Raw genomic sequence first — 16,878 nt, forward strand, 5'->3', positions numbered from 1 at the left:
TTGGCAGAAACAGCAACTGCAGGCCGATCCAGACACACAGCAAGGGCAGTACCACCCCTCAGTTTCTCCAGCTCTTCTCCTAAGCAAAGGTTCCTCTTGATTCTAGAAGTAGTCTAAAGTTCAGGGGTTTTAGGTCTAATACTTATACCTTAAAATGTCTTTATTCTCTTTGTGCAAGGGTCTCTGAGCCCAGTCCAAACCAGTCCTGTCCTCTCTGGTGCAGCTGCCCAGCAGGAGGTGGAGACAGCATTGTGTAAGGCAGACAGGCCCTATTCAGGTTCAAGGGAAATCTCCTCCCACCACTTTAAATGCAGACCTGGCCTATTCAACCTAGTGCTGACTCATTCAGGAAAGGCAGGACACACATCAACCCCACGCCCCGTGGCTGTCTGAGAGAATGCACCTCCCCAGCCCCTGTCACTACAAAAACAGACAGTCAATACACAAACAGGCAGAGGCACACAGAATGGTTAAACAAAACAATGCCTACTTCCTAAAAGTGCCATTTTCAAACACACAATTTAAAAACCATCTTTAGTAAACAATGTGTTATTAAATTCTGAGTTCAGAGAGCCTAAACTTTATTTTTCTATCTTATCCCTATGGGAAGATATGCTTGTAAAATTTTAATACGCATTCCCCATTCTGTCCTATGGGGCAAGATAGCCTGTCAATAGTGAAAAACGAAATTGGCAGTAGTTCACTATCAGGACATTTTACACACATCAGTACATGTCCTACCTTTCATATACAGTGCACCCTGCCCAGGCGGGTACCTCGGGCCTACCATCGGTGTGTCCTATATATAAGAAAAGGGAAGGTTAGGGCCTGGCAAGTGGGTGCACTTGCCAAGTTGAGATGGCAGTTAGCAAACTGTGCACAGGCACTGCAGTGGCAGGCCTGAGACATCTTTTCAGGGCTACTCATGTGGGTGGCACAGTCAGTGCTGCAGGCCCACTAGTAGCATTTGATTTACCAGCCCGGCACACCTAGTGCACTTTACTAGGGACTGACCAGTAAATCAAAATATGCCAATCAGGGAGAACCAATGATAATAACAATTTACACAGAGAGCATATGCACTTTAACGCTGATAAGCAGTGGTGAAGTGCCCAGATACCTAAAACCAACATCAACAGGTCTGGAAAAAAATAAGAGGAAGAAGCTAAACGTTTGGGGATAACCCTGCAAACAAGGCCACGTCCAACATCCACCATCTTGGTTTTTGGTGAATTTAGATAGTGGGTCAGAGTTATGCCACTCCCCACAGGAAGTGGTCAATTAGGGGTTGTAGGCACCCCAAAGGTAAGTAGCCCATTGGCTACTAACATACACTGCCCTTAACACCCCTAAATTGAGTATTTAGGTGGCACCCCTAAACCAGGAACTCAGATTTGACAGAGACAAGAAGAAGAGGACAAAGAAGAGAGAAGAAGCGAGAACTGAAGACCAGCTTCTGACCTTTTGGCACCAAACCCTGCCTACCTGCACCTGTCTCAACAATCATGAAAAACAGACTCGTCCTGCCACTGTGCATCAAATAAGAAAACCCTAGTGAACTGTCAGCAATTTGCAAATTGCCAGCAATGTCCCTTGGAGTAGAGGAGCTACTCCCCTGCAGCTTGCAGGCACCCAACAGCAAAGTCCGGTCCACCGTTCTGCTGCCCCCTGGTTCCACCAATGCAGCAGCCACCCTCGAAGAGGTTGCTGTACTCCAGAAGGCCAGAGCTGACTCCTCACCAAGTGAGAAGACACCCGATCCAACCAGAGCCGCACAGTATCAATACCCAGGCTACCAGGCCCCTTGCAGCAACCAAAGTCTGTTTGAGTCCAATCCGGACTCTAACAACTCCAAGATCGAGCAGCCCACTTTGAGAGTGATCCAACTATCCTGTTTTTGCCCCCTCAGCTGGCAAGACCGACAACTGTGAGTGCCTGTGAAGCACAAGCCCAGCCAACCTAACCACTCTGCACCCGAGCACCCCAGCCTGGTGTCTCAAGAACCAACTGTGCTTCTTTGCTTCCAGGACCCTCATGAACCAAGCCCCTCATTGAGAACTCCTGGTCTTGTCCCCAGGTCCCCCACTGCAGCCTGTTTCTAGGTGCTCCCCGTACGGTGTAACAAGCAAAACAACCAACCCGACCAGCACCTCTGCTCCCAGACGCTCCATTGCAGGTTAAAGACTAAGTGCTGGTGGTTCTTTGGACTTTGGCCCCCTACCATCATAAGTCCTGAAGGTGACCCCGGGAACTCTATTGCAGGTAACTGTATGCAGTAGATGCCTTTTTCCCCCATAGGAAAGCATTGCAGTGTAAAGACGCATTTATGTGAGCACTTTACTTACCTGAAAAAAATCGATAACTTGAAAAGAACTTACTTGATCATGAAGTTTTGGTGTTGAAATTTATATTAAAAAAGTGTTCTTTTTCTAAATTGGTCTCTGATTTATTCTTCAGTGTATGTCTTATTTATTGCCTTTGTGAGTACAACAAATGCTGAACACTACCCTCTGATAAGCCTAAACTGCTCTTCCACACTACCATAAAAGGCAGCATTTGGTATTATTACTTGTGCCTCTGTAAACCCATAAGGGTCGCCTGGACTCCCTGCACAGTGTACCTCGTTTTGGTGCACTATATATAGAACCAGCTTCCAACAGTCCCTGTGACTTTTATTTTTTTGTGTGAATTTCTACTTTTTTTTAATTCTATTTCCTAACTATAATATAAGAGTGTGTGATTGGGTGTCTGAGTGGCTGTGAGGTCCGTGAGTGGGTTTTGTGGGTGTGTGAGTAGTTTTGTGGGTCTGTGAGTGGGTGTCTAAGTGGCTGCATGGGTGTGTGAGTGGTTGTATGGGTCTGTGAGTGTGTATATGATTGATTATGTGGGTCTGTGAATAGGTATGTGAGAGGCTTTGTGGGTATGGGTGGGTGTGCCAGTGGCTGGATGGGTGTGTCAGTGGGTGTCTGAGAGTCTGCATGAGTGTGTGAGTGGCTCTGTCAGTGGGCATGTGAGTGGCTATATGGGTGTGTGAGTGGGTGTGTAAGTGTCTGTGGGGTCTGTGAGTCGATGTGTGAGTGGTTGTGTGGTTCTGTGAGTGAGTATGTGTTTGATTTTGTGGGTCTGTAAGTGGGTGTGTGTCAGTGGCTAGATGGGCATCTAAGTGGGTATGTGAGAGCCTGGATGGTTGTGTGAGTGCTTGTGTGGATGTGTAAGTGGGTGTATGACTGGGTATGTGAGAGCTTGTGTGGGCATGTAGGTGGGTTTGTGAGTAGCTGGTTTTTTCCATTGGGTTCTGGATCCACGGATCCATTGCGGATTCACGTGAGGGGCTGCGCTGGGCACCATGACGGATCCGCGGATCCTCACACGTGGAAAAAACACATTTTTGGTTAATTTCTTGGCGATCACGGTTCCCTCACCTACCCCTCTATCTTCTATAAGATTTCGCTTTTACTTTAAGTCCCTGGGACTGTGTCCCGATATAGAAAATGGCAGCCGCAGCTATCCTCTCAGGTTGCGGCCAGCCAATCACTGCATTGCGGGAGACAGCGTTTACAACGCTGGTAATACCATGCGGGTAGGTTACAACGTGGACATTATATCGTCCCCGTTGTTACCACGCATGGCATTACATCGCAAGTCGTTTCAATGACTTTTTGCACTAGATGGCGTGCAACACCAGGGAATGTGTTGGATTTTAAGTCCAACACATTCCCTGCTGTTGAGCTAACTGAAGTAGGAATAGTAATTTATACTATTCCTAAGTCCAGCACGCCATGAAGTGCAAGTAGTAGAAACAACTTGCGATGTAATGCCATGTGTGGTAACAACGCGGACGATGTAACATCTGCGCTGTAACCTACCGCGTGGTATTTGCTCGCGGTGTAACGTCATATATTCCTGCATTGCTGGTGGGGTGTGAACCTGCGGAACGGCCGTGGTGGATCCGCATCACTAGATATCAATACATTTTTTGCTTCAAAAACTACTCAACAAAATTACACTAAATTACAAAAAGAGACCTGTTCTGGACCAAGATGTAGCTTTCTGCCAAATGTGGTGTAATTCCATCCAGCGGTTCGGAGTATAGTCGTGTCTAATATACCTATGGGAAATTGCATGGAAAAACGTGTTTTGGGGCCTCCCCTTTTTCTCAGCCCCTGCTTGATAAATCAACCCAAAACTTTCAAGATATCAGCTGAAGTGAGTGGCAAACTAGTTTTAATAACTCCATGGAGATTTGTCACACGGCGCCAAAGTTATTAGAAAAACAAACAAACGCTTTGTCTATGGAAACTGAGTCCTAACTATAACTATCTACTGGTGATTATCAGTAGTTAATATATCTACCAAAACAGCTACGGTACTGCCACATACAATCAAGAATGCTGGAAGCTATTATAGTGTCCAAATACTTTTGTTCCTTTAAGCACAAACTGGTATCCAAACACGACAGGGTGATGAATTCAGTCTAATCAACAGCATGCTGATTGTGTGTGGCAGTAACCGTAGCTGCTTTGGTTTAAATATTGACATACTCAGCCCTGGGGATGTTTGCATCACTGGCTTGCAAAAGACGCAGATGAGTGGAGTCTAATAAACTATAATTCCGATTATTGAGTTTGCGAATATGGATAATTATTTACACAAGGTGATGCCTCGAGTTGGTCATGATGTCCCTCCTTCAATATTGGTAATATATATATAAAAATAATCCCTGCATGTATGGTTCATGCCATGTTGATTTTTCATGTGCAGTAGTTATAAACAAAGGTGTTTAAGCACAACCCAAATATAAGGGTTGAGTCTGCAGGGAGATCAAAATCACAGTAACTAGGCCTTTTGAGTATGGAGTCTGTGAGCCATTGTTCTACTATGTTATTAACACCTTTGCACTGAACTAACAGATTTGTAAATCTGTGTTTTTCAGTGCACTTGCTCCAAAGAAAATGTTCTGTTTCCTACTGATGTACATTAGTGGTGGGATGCACTCCGGATTATTCCATATTTAGACCATGCTTTTTGTGCCATGCTTAACTTCTTCAGATGTATATAGGCGTGCTCGCTGGAAACGTGCTCCGCCCTCTTGCGCTAGCATTATAAACGAACACACGGGGGACCTGTTATGATCCTACTCCAGCTGCACAGCCTTATCTGCTGCCAAATGAATCCAATAAACCAATATTATATTCCACTCTTCATTTTTTCATGTTTTAAACGCAATTCTCTTTATCTTTTTCCATTTTTTATCGATGTATTCTATCCATTTCCGTTTATCGTTCAATAATGTTCATAGACAGGAGATGTTTCCATAGAACACGACTTTATTTAAACTTCACCCAATGCATTTCGGTACAAAACCTTCGTCAGGGGTGTCTAGAAAAATTAATACATCCATCAGTTTAAACATACATCATCAGTTGCAATGCATAAACATAAAACTTATAATACATTTAAAAAGTTTTTAAAAAGTTTTTAAAAAAGGAATCCTTTCTTGAGAATGTTAGGTTTCAATGGACTGCTTGTCTACATTTATTTCCATAATACATTTAGTCAGCTTTTGTCAACCAGCTCTAATCTTTGTCAAACCACCCACTTACTAAGAAGCGCTACATTCTCTGCAGTACAAATCTCGCTACTACCAAGTTGCCATTTGTGCTATAAATAGTGCCCCACAATACGTCAAAAACTAACTTCTGGGGGAGGAGCCTAGCGCTTGACCAAGATGGCCGCGTGAGCTTTGAGCTCCCGAGACCCACGCGCCCTCCGTCGACTATCCTGTCCTTAATCCTGTTTTATATGCATGGCATCTTGCAGATGACTCGTTCTGGAGGCGAATGATACTTCCTGAGTTCGGATCGCCCACCGGGAACCGGAGTTGTGCACGGCGGAAGATTGAGGCCTATCTCCGAGGGATGCCAGGGGCTGGCGTTGGCAGGATGCCCGACCTCTAATTGAACAACAGCGGCCAGGCGAGGTGTGAACCGTCGGACGGAGGACCTCGTCCTTTCACTTTCACTTTCTCGCTCTTTGTCTGCCCCGGCCAGGGAGTGCCTTTGGCTGCTTTATTATCCTCTGGCCGCTCTGCGCCCTACTCTGGCTGGCTATTGCAGATCTGACTTCTCCTGCTCCCTCTTACCGAGAGAGGGCCGTCTTGTTGCACCGGCCTGCTTGGTGCCAGACATGTCGGGTAAAGCAGAGATGGATCGGCTGAAACCCAAGGCTACCAGGCGGGGAGCGTATACTCAAGCTAATAATATGGATCGCTATGCCCAGCAGAAGGGGTCGCCTGGTGGATCGAGCCAGTCGCTGGAGGTGCAGAAGACTGCCTCGCCCCCAGCCTCGGAGCTCTCGTTGCAGGATGTTATGGGCGCGCTTGAAGGGATGCAGGCCTCGATTGGGAGACAGTTTGATGCCCTGGCGCACAAAGTGGACACCATCTTGGTGGACGTCAACCTGATCCGCGCGGATTTGGGCAAAACCAATGAACGGGTCAAAGCCCTTGATCTCAAGACCACGGGCCTCGCTGATGATGTCTCCGAACTTCAGACTGAGGTTCGTAAGCTGAGGGCAGAGAGCGATCTCTCCGCCCGTAGGCTCGAGGACTTTGAGAGCCGGGCCAGGCACAACAACGTGCGCGTTATTGGGGTCCCGGAGTCCTCGGACGAGATTTCTGTAGACCTGCTCGTGGAGGACTTGGTGCTTAACCATCTGAAGCCTAAGGGCCTTGGGAAGTTCTTCGCAGTTGAGCGAGCTCACAGAGTGCCGGGTGGGAGGCCCAAGGTGGGAGCTCCACCGAGACCAATTGTCGCCCGGCTTTTTCACTTCCGAGATCGGGACGCTATCCTGCAAGCATCGCGGGTGACGGGCCCGGTCCCCTTTCAGAACGCGTCGGTGAGTTTCTATCCTGACTTCACCCAACTGGTGCAAAAGCAACGGCAGAGTTTCCTGGGGGTGAAGAGACGGCTTCGGGAGAGGGACCTGAAGTATGCCATGCTTTTCCCTGCAAGATTACGTGTGGTGTACGAAGACCGAACCTTTTTCTTTGAGTCGCCTGCTATGGCCGATGAATGGTTGGACGCTTTTCCCCGACGGCGGACTGGTGAGGATGCTGCCACAGACGGCGACAGTGGCCGGGATGGGCAGGGTTGATGCCTTTGGAGCCGAACTGACTTGATTTGGGTCTAGATAATGACTTGAACTGATTGCAGCACATACGGGGGGGTTGCGGGAGGACGACGGGAGCTCTTTCCTCCCTCAGGGTACTTTTTGTAGATTTGGGTTTTGGTAGGGCGACAGGCACACTGCAAGTTGGGGGGGCTTTGTAAGCTGCAGCAGGGGTGCAGGGTGGGGGAGATAGTTGGGATTTTGGGTTTGTTGTTGGGGGGTTTGTTTTTGCAAGGCGTAGTAATCATTGTCAGGATTGTTCCATGGTGGCTCTTCGGGTGCGGGGTGGGCCTCTTTGTGTGTGGGGATGGGGGGTAGGGGTTTAAATGTGCTTAGCTGGAATGTTAATGGTTTGGGGGATCGCATCAAGCGGGGGATAGTCTTGCAGTTCTTGAAACGGTCTTTGCCGGATGTCGCCCTATTGCAGGAGACACACCTTATAGGTAACACTTGCTATGCTCTCAATAGGAAAGGTTACAAATTCATAGCTCACTCGGGATTCTCCTCCGGCTCCAGGGGTGTGGGCATTCTAGTTAGAGCTTCACTACCGTTCGAGGTGAACTCCACCATTGTTGATGATAGGGGGAGGTTTGTTGCGGTGGCGGGGAGGTGGGAAGGAAGAACTCTGGTTTTGGTTTCGGTTTATGTCCCTCCTGCCCTGCAGGCCTCCACGTTTACAGATCTGGGTAGGGCCTTGTTGGACCTCCCGGAGGGTATGCTAGTGGTGGGGGGCGATTTCAATGCTGTCGGCTCTGGGCTGCTGGATAGGTACCCGCCCAGGGACACTGGGGGGGCTCAGAAGTGGCTCCCAGACTTTCTAGATACACTCGGCCTGGTAGACTGCTGGAGGCTCCGGCACCCCACACAGAGCCAATACACTTTCCACTCTGGGGCGCATGGTAGCCTCTCTAGGATTGATTACTTGCTTACTCTGGCTGCGCACGCTTCTTTGGTATCCGAGGCCAGGCATATGGCGCGGGGCATATCGGATCATTCGCCAGTGTGGGTCCGGCTGGATGTCGGCCGCGAGGGAGGGGGTAGGATTGCTCCTATTAACCCCTGGTATTTTCGTGACCCCAAGATGCGCAGGGCACTCTTGAAGACAGTTGATGACTTTTTTAAGGACAACCAGGGGTCCGTTGACTCGGCCGTGTCGTTGTGGGAAGCATTTAAGACCGTGCTGAGAGGAGAGGCCCTCTCCTTGGTAGTGGCAGCCAAGCGGCGGAGAGATGGCGAGGTTATGCAGGTTGAGGAGGAGATCGCGGCTCTGGAGGGGGCCCTGGAGGGGGAGGTTACAGAGGCCTCACTGCATGAACTGAGCTTGAAGCAAGCCGAATATAAGGACCTGGTGACGAATGCTGCCAAGACCCTCAGTAGGGAACAGCAGGGCCGCTTGTATGATCTTGGTGACAAGACCAGGAAACTCCTAGCTTGTCTGGACAAAAAAGAACGGGTTAATAGAGTGGTGCCGGAGCTGACGAGAGAGGGGGGAGAGGTGGTTGTTGACCCTGAGGGGATAGTACAGTGTTTTTCGGATTATTTCCGTATGGTTTACGCCTCAGTTTCGGATAGGCCGACCGAGGATTCGCTTGACCTCCTGCGTGACATCGCTCTGCCCTGCCTTTCTGATGTGGATAGAGATGATCTAGATGGTGACATAACGGTCGATGAGGTGGCAGGTGCCATCCGTGCGCTGAACTCGGGCAAGGCCTCTGGCCCTAATGGTTTGCCAATTGACTTGTATAAGCTGTTCCCGGATAGGGTTGCCCCCCACCTGCGCGCCATGTTTGTGGAGGCGCGGGGGGGTGGGTCCCTTCCGTTGGATCAGAGACTGGCGACGATTGTTGTGATACACAAGGAGGGTAAACCCCGGGATAAGTGTGCCTCCTATCGGCCAATATCACTCTTTAATGCTGAGCCGAAAATTCTGGCTAAGATACTGGCAAGCCGCTTGGTCAGGGTGCTCGGGGACTTGATCCATCCGGATCAATCCGGCTTTATCCCGCACCGTAACACGGCGTTAAACCTTCGGCGCCTCCATGGAGTGATTGCCAGGGCGGGCATGCTCCGAGAACCAGCTATTGTGGCGTCGCTCGATGCCACGATGGCTTTTGATACGGTGGAATGGGCATATTTGTGGGCTGTGCTTGCCAAGTTCGGCTTTGGCCCTGGTTTTGTGAGCGGGGTAAGGTTGCTTTATGAGGGCCCTCTTGCGAGTGTATTGGTAAACGGGCGGGCGTCGACTCCGTTCCAGCTTGGGAGGGGAACTCGGCAGGGTTGCCCCTTGTCGCCTCTGTTGTTCGCCCTTGCCCTCGAGCCACTGGCGGCGTGGATACGCTGGCACCCGGATATACGCGGACTTAGATGGTCACCCGAGCATGAGGACCGTATATCGCTCTATGCTGATGACATCCTGTTATATCTCGCCTCGCCGAAGAACTCGCTTATAGTGGTTTGTGACGTACTGACGTCCTTTGGCAGGAACTCGGGACTAGTCATCAATTGGAGTAAATCGTATTTGTATGTTCTGAACGGTGAGGCCCCGCCGGTCCCGCGAACTTGTTCGATCCGGATCGCCCAGCAGGGCTTTGTCTACCTGGGGATCTTTATCTCCACTGACCCCACTCTGAGGTATGAGAGAAACCTGCTCCCCCACTGGCGCGCTTGCGGCGGGATGTTATGGGCTGGCGGAGGCTGCCGCTCTCCCTCGTTGGGCGTGCCGCCTTGTTTAAAATGATGTCTCTCCCCCGGTTCCTTTACGCCTTGCAGAATACCCTTGATTGGGTACCGGCCAGTTACTTCAGGGAGGTTGAAAGCCTCCAACGATCGTTGCTGTGGGATGGACGGCCGCGCATATCGATCGCAAAATTGACGCTTCCGTGGTATGACGGGGGTATCGCGCTTCCGGACATTCGGCGCTATTACTGGGCCACCCAGTTGAGCGCGATTAATCATGGTTTCTATGGTCCGGCTCTAAGCCCTGGCTATGCCATGGACCGATGGTTGCTGCGCGGCGGGAATTACCACAGAGCGTTGTACTCTCGGGCGCTTGACTCGTCCCTCACGGGGCCCACTGGGGTGTCGGTGCGTGTGTGGAGGTTGGCAACTGACTCGCTGGGCTGGAAGGATAGGCTCACCTTAGCTACCCCGCTGTTTGAATCTGAAAAATTCGGACGGCTCTGGCATACGAAGGGTTTTGATAAATGGGACTTGATTGGAATCTCCAGGGTTGGAGATTTGCTGATTAAGGGGAGGGTGAAGTCCTTTGAAGAGCTGCAGCAGGAGTATGAGTTGGGGAACTCCGAGTTCTTCTGCTATGTTCAAGTGCGTCATGCCCTGCGGTCAGTCCTCGCAGAGGGTGAGAAGGTGCCTGAGTCTTCTCCGTTGGAGGATCGGATCCTCGACGGCCATATGCCGGAGAGTACGATTTCTCTCATATATAAGAAATTGATAAATGTTCGGGCGGATCTGTTGTTGGGGCTGAAGGACCAGTGGACTAGGGACGGACTCGAATTAGATGACGAGGATTGGCAGTCTGCGGTCTCCTCTCCTAAGGAGGTTGCGATCCCGTCACGTCTGAGGCTGGTGCAGCTCAAAATACTCCATAGAACCTATGTTAGGGGGCCAAAGCTGGTTCATATGGGATTTTCTGAGGAGGGTTTATGCAAGAGGTGCTGCGGTATGGTGGGTACCTTCATGCATATTATTTGGGAATGTGGCGTCATCATGGAATTCTGGAGGAGAGTCCATACGGTGATGGGGGAGGTGACGGGCATTGTTATGCAGCCAGAGGCGCGGTGCTGCCTCCTGAATGTTTGGGGGCCTACCGATCACGATGAGGCACCGACCCTGTGGGTGACTTTGGGCAATATGGTGGCTAAACGAGACATCGCGCGCCTGTGGGGCTCTGCGTGTCCCCCCACGTTGGCTGCGTGGAAAGAAAACATGGACTGGAGTATGCTGAGGGAAAAGACAGTATATTGTGCTAGGGGGCGCCCCCGGAAGTTGCACGCCATTAGGGGGCGGTGGAACCAGTATAGGGGGGGCATATGTCTCACCCCTGATTTGGACCCCCTGATGAACAGCTCTCTCCTTAACATTTTTCCAGCTTTTGTATATGTATCTGATTGTTAGTTGACTTTTTGAGCCTCTGCTTTTCCCCCTTTTTCCTCTTAACACAGTATTGTGACTGTTAGACGAGGGGGGTCTGCTCTCCCCTGGGGGGCAATCACCAGTGGTATTCAGTGTCCTTCGCCTTGCTGGGGTTTTGTGTGAGTTTGTATTTATTTAAAACAGAACCTTTATTGCTTCTCCTTCTCTGCACTATGGACCTTTCTTTGTGCTGTTCTTTCAAAGCTGCCGAACCTCCGGGATGTCGGCTGAATAGCTGAGTCCATGTTTTTCGAAGAATAAAGGTTTTAAAAAAAAAAAAAAAAAAAACTAACTTCTGCTTTTGACTCCCACAATGTTTATCCAACACGCTTACCGTGTCTTGGTGTTTCTAAAGATAAATTTGCTTAGTGCCCATCTGCTGGTGAGCTCGTATTTCATCAAAATGTCCAAGCTTCTCTTTCCGTACAAAAGTAGTTGCAGCTGATTTAAACCTGTTCCCTCCTTTATGGCCTCTCTCACTCCACCCTACTCTTAATCACGTGCCCATGAGTGAACCATAAAACTAGTACTGGAGTGCAGAATTTAGTCAACAACACACTAGTCCTCGGATTTTATCACAGTTCTCCAATCGTACTACATTTCCCAGAATGCAATGTGTACGAGTCCTTAAAAGTTTAATACTTCACCGCTTTGTTACCTCAGGATAGAGCATGGTCTAAATATGGAATAATCCGGAGTGCATCCCACCACTAATGTACATTTCATGAATTTCCGTCCTCAACGTTGAGATGTACCCATTGGTTTGAAAAGTGGCAGAACTTCGAATAAATTATGAATATTTAAATATTTAATAAAAGATTTTCTACTAAGGAGATTTGATTCCATACAACCATCAGGAACATGTAAACTATATGAGTTATCGATCGATTGTGATGCATAGCATTGTAATGACATTTAATGGAATTTGAGTCTGGTTAAAATCGAAAAATGAGGATGGTAAAGACTGGTTTGTTTAGAATAATGTGGTTTATATTCATTGTTGTTAGTCAGTAAATGTCTAATTACTATCCTGAGGTAACAAAGCGGTGAAGTATCAAACTTTTAAGGACTCACTTACATTGCATTCTGGGAAATGTAGTATGATTGGAGAACTGTGATAAAATCCGAGGACTAGTGTCGAGGTTCTGAAATTTGTAGTTTCTCGATCGTACCCAGACTCCATCTTGTGTTTTCTGCCATCTTAGGTTGCCCTCACTCAGGCAGCTGGTAAACGAGATGTTTTTGGCATTTCTGCCCTTGCGTGTCAGGTAGCTTTTCGTCCCGTGTTTATTAACTAGTGTCAGGGTCTGGCCGAATACACTAATTCATGTCTGAGCCGGATAATCCCCGCCCGAACTATCTGTTAGCTCACACCATTCTTTCCTCCCGCTTATCTTATCTACTGCCCTTCGCTACACATCTCATGCATTCTCTGGCCTCACGACTGTCCTTCTAGAACATACAACCATGTTTTTTTTCCCTGTAAATTGTATCATGTGGATTCTCTTTGCAATTTGCTTAAAGGGGCCAGCAACAAACATCACCTGGAACCCGAGTCAGTTTTTAGCTTAAACCATTGTTGGTAACATTTGTCGATGTCTAAAATTCTATATGTGTTTGGGTTATCCATTGTATCCATTGTATTTCACTGTATAAAAGCTTGTGCGCCACGGAGGTCAGCGGCAGTCTCTTGTGAACCCATCCCTGTGTGACTTCACGGACAACTGTACTAGCTGCAGCTAATAAAACTGGATCTTTTACGCCAGACGGAGTGTCCAGTGTCTCTGTATTGCAAGGCAGGAGAACTAGAGGATTTCAGGCGTACTCTGCGCCGCTTGGCCCATAAAGGTCAGGTTCCTCAAATGGCAACCACGAAGGGACAGCTTCAGTGGCAGCGGTGCAGCCAGAGGATCGTGAGGGGCCCGCAAGGAAAATCCGGAGGAGGCGCCCCATGTGATTGACCCCTGTATGTCGGAAGTGGACCGAAGGATTTTGCGGCGTGGCTTCTCCTTTCAGACGGCTGCTGCGACTGCTGCCCTGACTGCCGTCCTGCCTTGGCCCCGGTTTTTGTGACGATTTGGTAGAGTGAGACGATAGACGGACCTCCGGTTGGCGTAAGAAGATACTTAGTTAAGTATTTGATTGGTGGGTCGCTCCCACAAATTTTGTTTTTTGGGTCTTTTGAGTTTCCTTTTTGTATTTCAATTGTTGCAATAATTGAAGCCAAGGGGTGAGTACGTTTGTGCTGTTTTGTTAAGAATTGACACACCCCCCCCTTTTTTTTTTTTTTGAAGTTTGAAGAATAGTCCAGAAAAATAACGATGCCTGGTCTAAGTAAGTTTCGTCGATTTTGTTGCTTAGGTTGTACTAGGGACTCCCAGCTCGAGGACTCTTGTCCGATTCCTCCGGTTGGAACTCCCACTTATGAGCTCTATTCAAAACATGGTATTGGCCCCATTACTTTTAACAAAACATGGGTCCGATATACCAGAAGAGATGGTGTTTTGCAGTGGCCACAAAATGGCAGTTTTGAGCCCAATATATTAGACAATTTAGAAACCCCTTTGTTTAGAAGAAAAGCCTGGCCGGCAATGTTTGACTCGTTCCGCCTTTGGCGAAAGGAAGCCAAACAGAAAGAAATGAAACAAGCAAGAAGAGATCAAAAAGATAAAAATATGTCGATTTTACAGGCTGCCCAGCAGTTAAGAAATAACGAAGTAGACTCTGCTAGGGAGGTATCAGAAAGACAACATCGCATGGCAGTAGATAGATGCTATCAGGTGCTGCCTACTTCCCCTTCAGAGAAGAGTAAAGATATAGAGGAAGACCCTTTAATGTCTTGTTTGTTGAATTCTCCTCCACCCTATGTGCAAACTCCTAATGCACCTCCTATGGCTCAGCCAGCAGCTGCTCAGCGACCTGCTCAGCCAAATAATACTTCTCTTCTTCCTCAGCCTTTGTTTTCTCCTCATCCTGTTATTCCATCTCCTTTAAATTCCTCTCTATCCCCTGTTCTGGTGAGAAACTCTCCAGGTACAACAAGGAGACTCACAAATGCTGTCACAAGTTTCTTTTCTCCCTTAATTGGAGCCCTGAATCTGTCTCGGTCTCTTTCTAGACGACAATCTCGTTGTCAGCTTCCTCTTACGGAAGAAAAAGCAGTATTAGGTTCCCTCGCCCGTAAATGGATTGAGAAAGGTCCAATATATAGTGCACAGGATATTTTGAGCACCTTTTGTCAATGGACAGAGCCCATTCAAAGATATGTTTTTGACGTAATGTGCGATACTCTCATTAAGGGTTGGGACGATATGGAATTAGACACGGCTCCTATGGAACTGATGAAGCTCCGATTTTGATAAAGGTTTTATAGTAGGAGCAGACGTTGAGAAAGCGGTGATTATGCTGATTGAATTTAGGACTTCATTTCTCTCTCTAAAAACTCCCCGAAACTGATCTTATTGACAAAACTAAACATTATACAATGCGTGAAGTTCCCCCAGTATGGAGAGAGGCGGTAGGTGGTGCTCAGCCGGTGGCTGCTCATTTCCAACGTATATGGGTACATGAACCTTGGAAAAGAGCCGAAGTTTTAGCCCTTAAACAAACACTTCCAGACCCACGTAAAAATCCTGCTGGCTATTATAAGGAGCTATCCCAGACAGTTGAGGCTTGCGTTATGAACTTAGCTGACATTGATATGTTATTTGGGAATGTTGTTCCACAAGCAATATGGGCGAAAGTTCGTAGGGAAGATCATGCTGCCGAACTAGGTGGTGTTTGGGCAGCTATTAGAGCTGCTGACACAGCACAAGTTGGCGGTGCAAAGCCTGACGATCTGATTACAGCACTTCCTGGTAGAATCATTGATTTAATGAAGACTCTTATGCCTGCAGTACGAGTAAATTGGGATAAGTTAACCGCCTGTAAGCAAAAGAAAGACAAGAGCGTCTCCGATTTCTTCACTCATTTTGAGGAGACCTTTCTGGATCATAGTGGTCAGGATATGAGCACGGAAGGTGGACAACGCTTATTTGTGGACAAGTTCGTATTTAACTTGCTTCCCGAATTATCGAATAAATTAAAAAGTTCTGAGAGTGCATGGGCTGTTTCTTCTACTGCTAAAATATTGGCTACTGTAGACAAAAGGTATAGTGCGCGCACTACCTGAGTTGTCAAAAGTTGTATCGTGCTCCAGGGTATCACTCACCGAATGAGAGTGTGATTATAAAGTATTAGCGCATTCCCAAACATGTGGGATATGTCCCCCGGGCATCAGATGTAGAGTCCTCAGAAGAGGTTTCTCGGTTAAGATAAAGTGTGAGGTGAGACGTTTTTTTTAGATTTCAATGAAAGCTTTATTGATGCTTCAACATTTTACGAAGGTAGAAGGACTTCATTTCTCATAATACTTTATGGAGAAACATATCATTTAAATTCATTGTGTTGATACGCAATCCCAATGCATTTCGGCAATAATGCCTTCGTCAGGGGAATTCTGAAAGTAATAATGTTGGTGGTTACTATTATGCATGTAATGCACAAGGGCTTAATTTTCCCAAACTTTATGAAGGTATGAAGAGTGAGGAGAAAGGACTCTAAAAGTGTGAAAAGTGAAAACGGAAAACGTATTGGAAAAGGTGCAAGCCACTAAATAACTGAATTGTCCGTGATATTAGAGATGCTAAATGCGAAGACTAATGGTCGCGGGTTAGAAACGAAAAAGTAACGGAACATAGCGTGAAACTGTGCTGTGACTTTGAGTTACGGGACAATATATGGTGCAAGCCGCTAAGTAAACAGTGTGTAATGTTAGACCGGCTAAAAACAAATGGTGACAATTTAAAAGCGGAAAAGTGACGAAGCATAGCCTGAATATAGTTGTGAAGTTAAATTACGGAATGCCGTTTCACGTGTAATCATGTATTTAATTACTGTGAAACCGTATCTTCACAGAAGCCGTGAGGTAGATTCTTAGTGTCCTAAGACACCGTATAAGTGCAATATTAGGCATTAACGCTTACCGAGTGTTGGTAGAGTAGGGTAGGACCGCCGTCGATAACTTCCATGTATGGATCTTAATCTCGCGATATTTCGCATAGTGAGGCTACGAGTTTGTGAAGAGATATAGCGTGAAACGAATGGTGATAGATATAGAAAGAGGACTTAAGGGTGAAATGCGATGTTATGATCTGTGAACAAGGTGTAGTAAAGGATGAAGATAGATAAAGAGATAGTAAGGAAGAGAAAGGTAAAAACGAGAGAGATGGAAAACAGCGCATTGTGTGATGTATGTGTATGGGAAAATGTCGCACGGGAACAGAAAAGATGTTGATATTCTTCAACTAGTGAAAACAGGTGTTGAGAAAAATGTAGGAACGTGTAAGAACGCATTCATATAACATTTTACATATAACATATGTAATGTGCAATAAATGGGTATGGTACATGCTCCTAGGCATGTGAGAATAAGAAGTATTGACATAGTATAATGCGTATCTGTAAAATAAAAAGTCTGAAACTTAAGGATAGAATTAATTGTTCATAGGTAACATA

This window comes from Triturus cristatus, chromosome 7 (assembly GCF_964204655.1).
Source record: "Triturus cristatus chromosome 7, aTriCri1.1, whole genome shotgun sequence".
Classification (NCBI taxonomy): domain Eukaryota; kingdom Metazoa; phylum Chordata; class Amphibia; order Caudata; family Salamandridae; genus Triturus; species Triturus cristatus.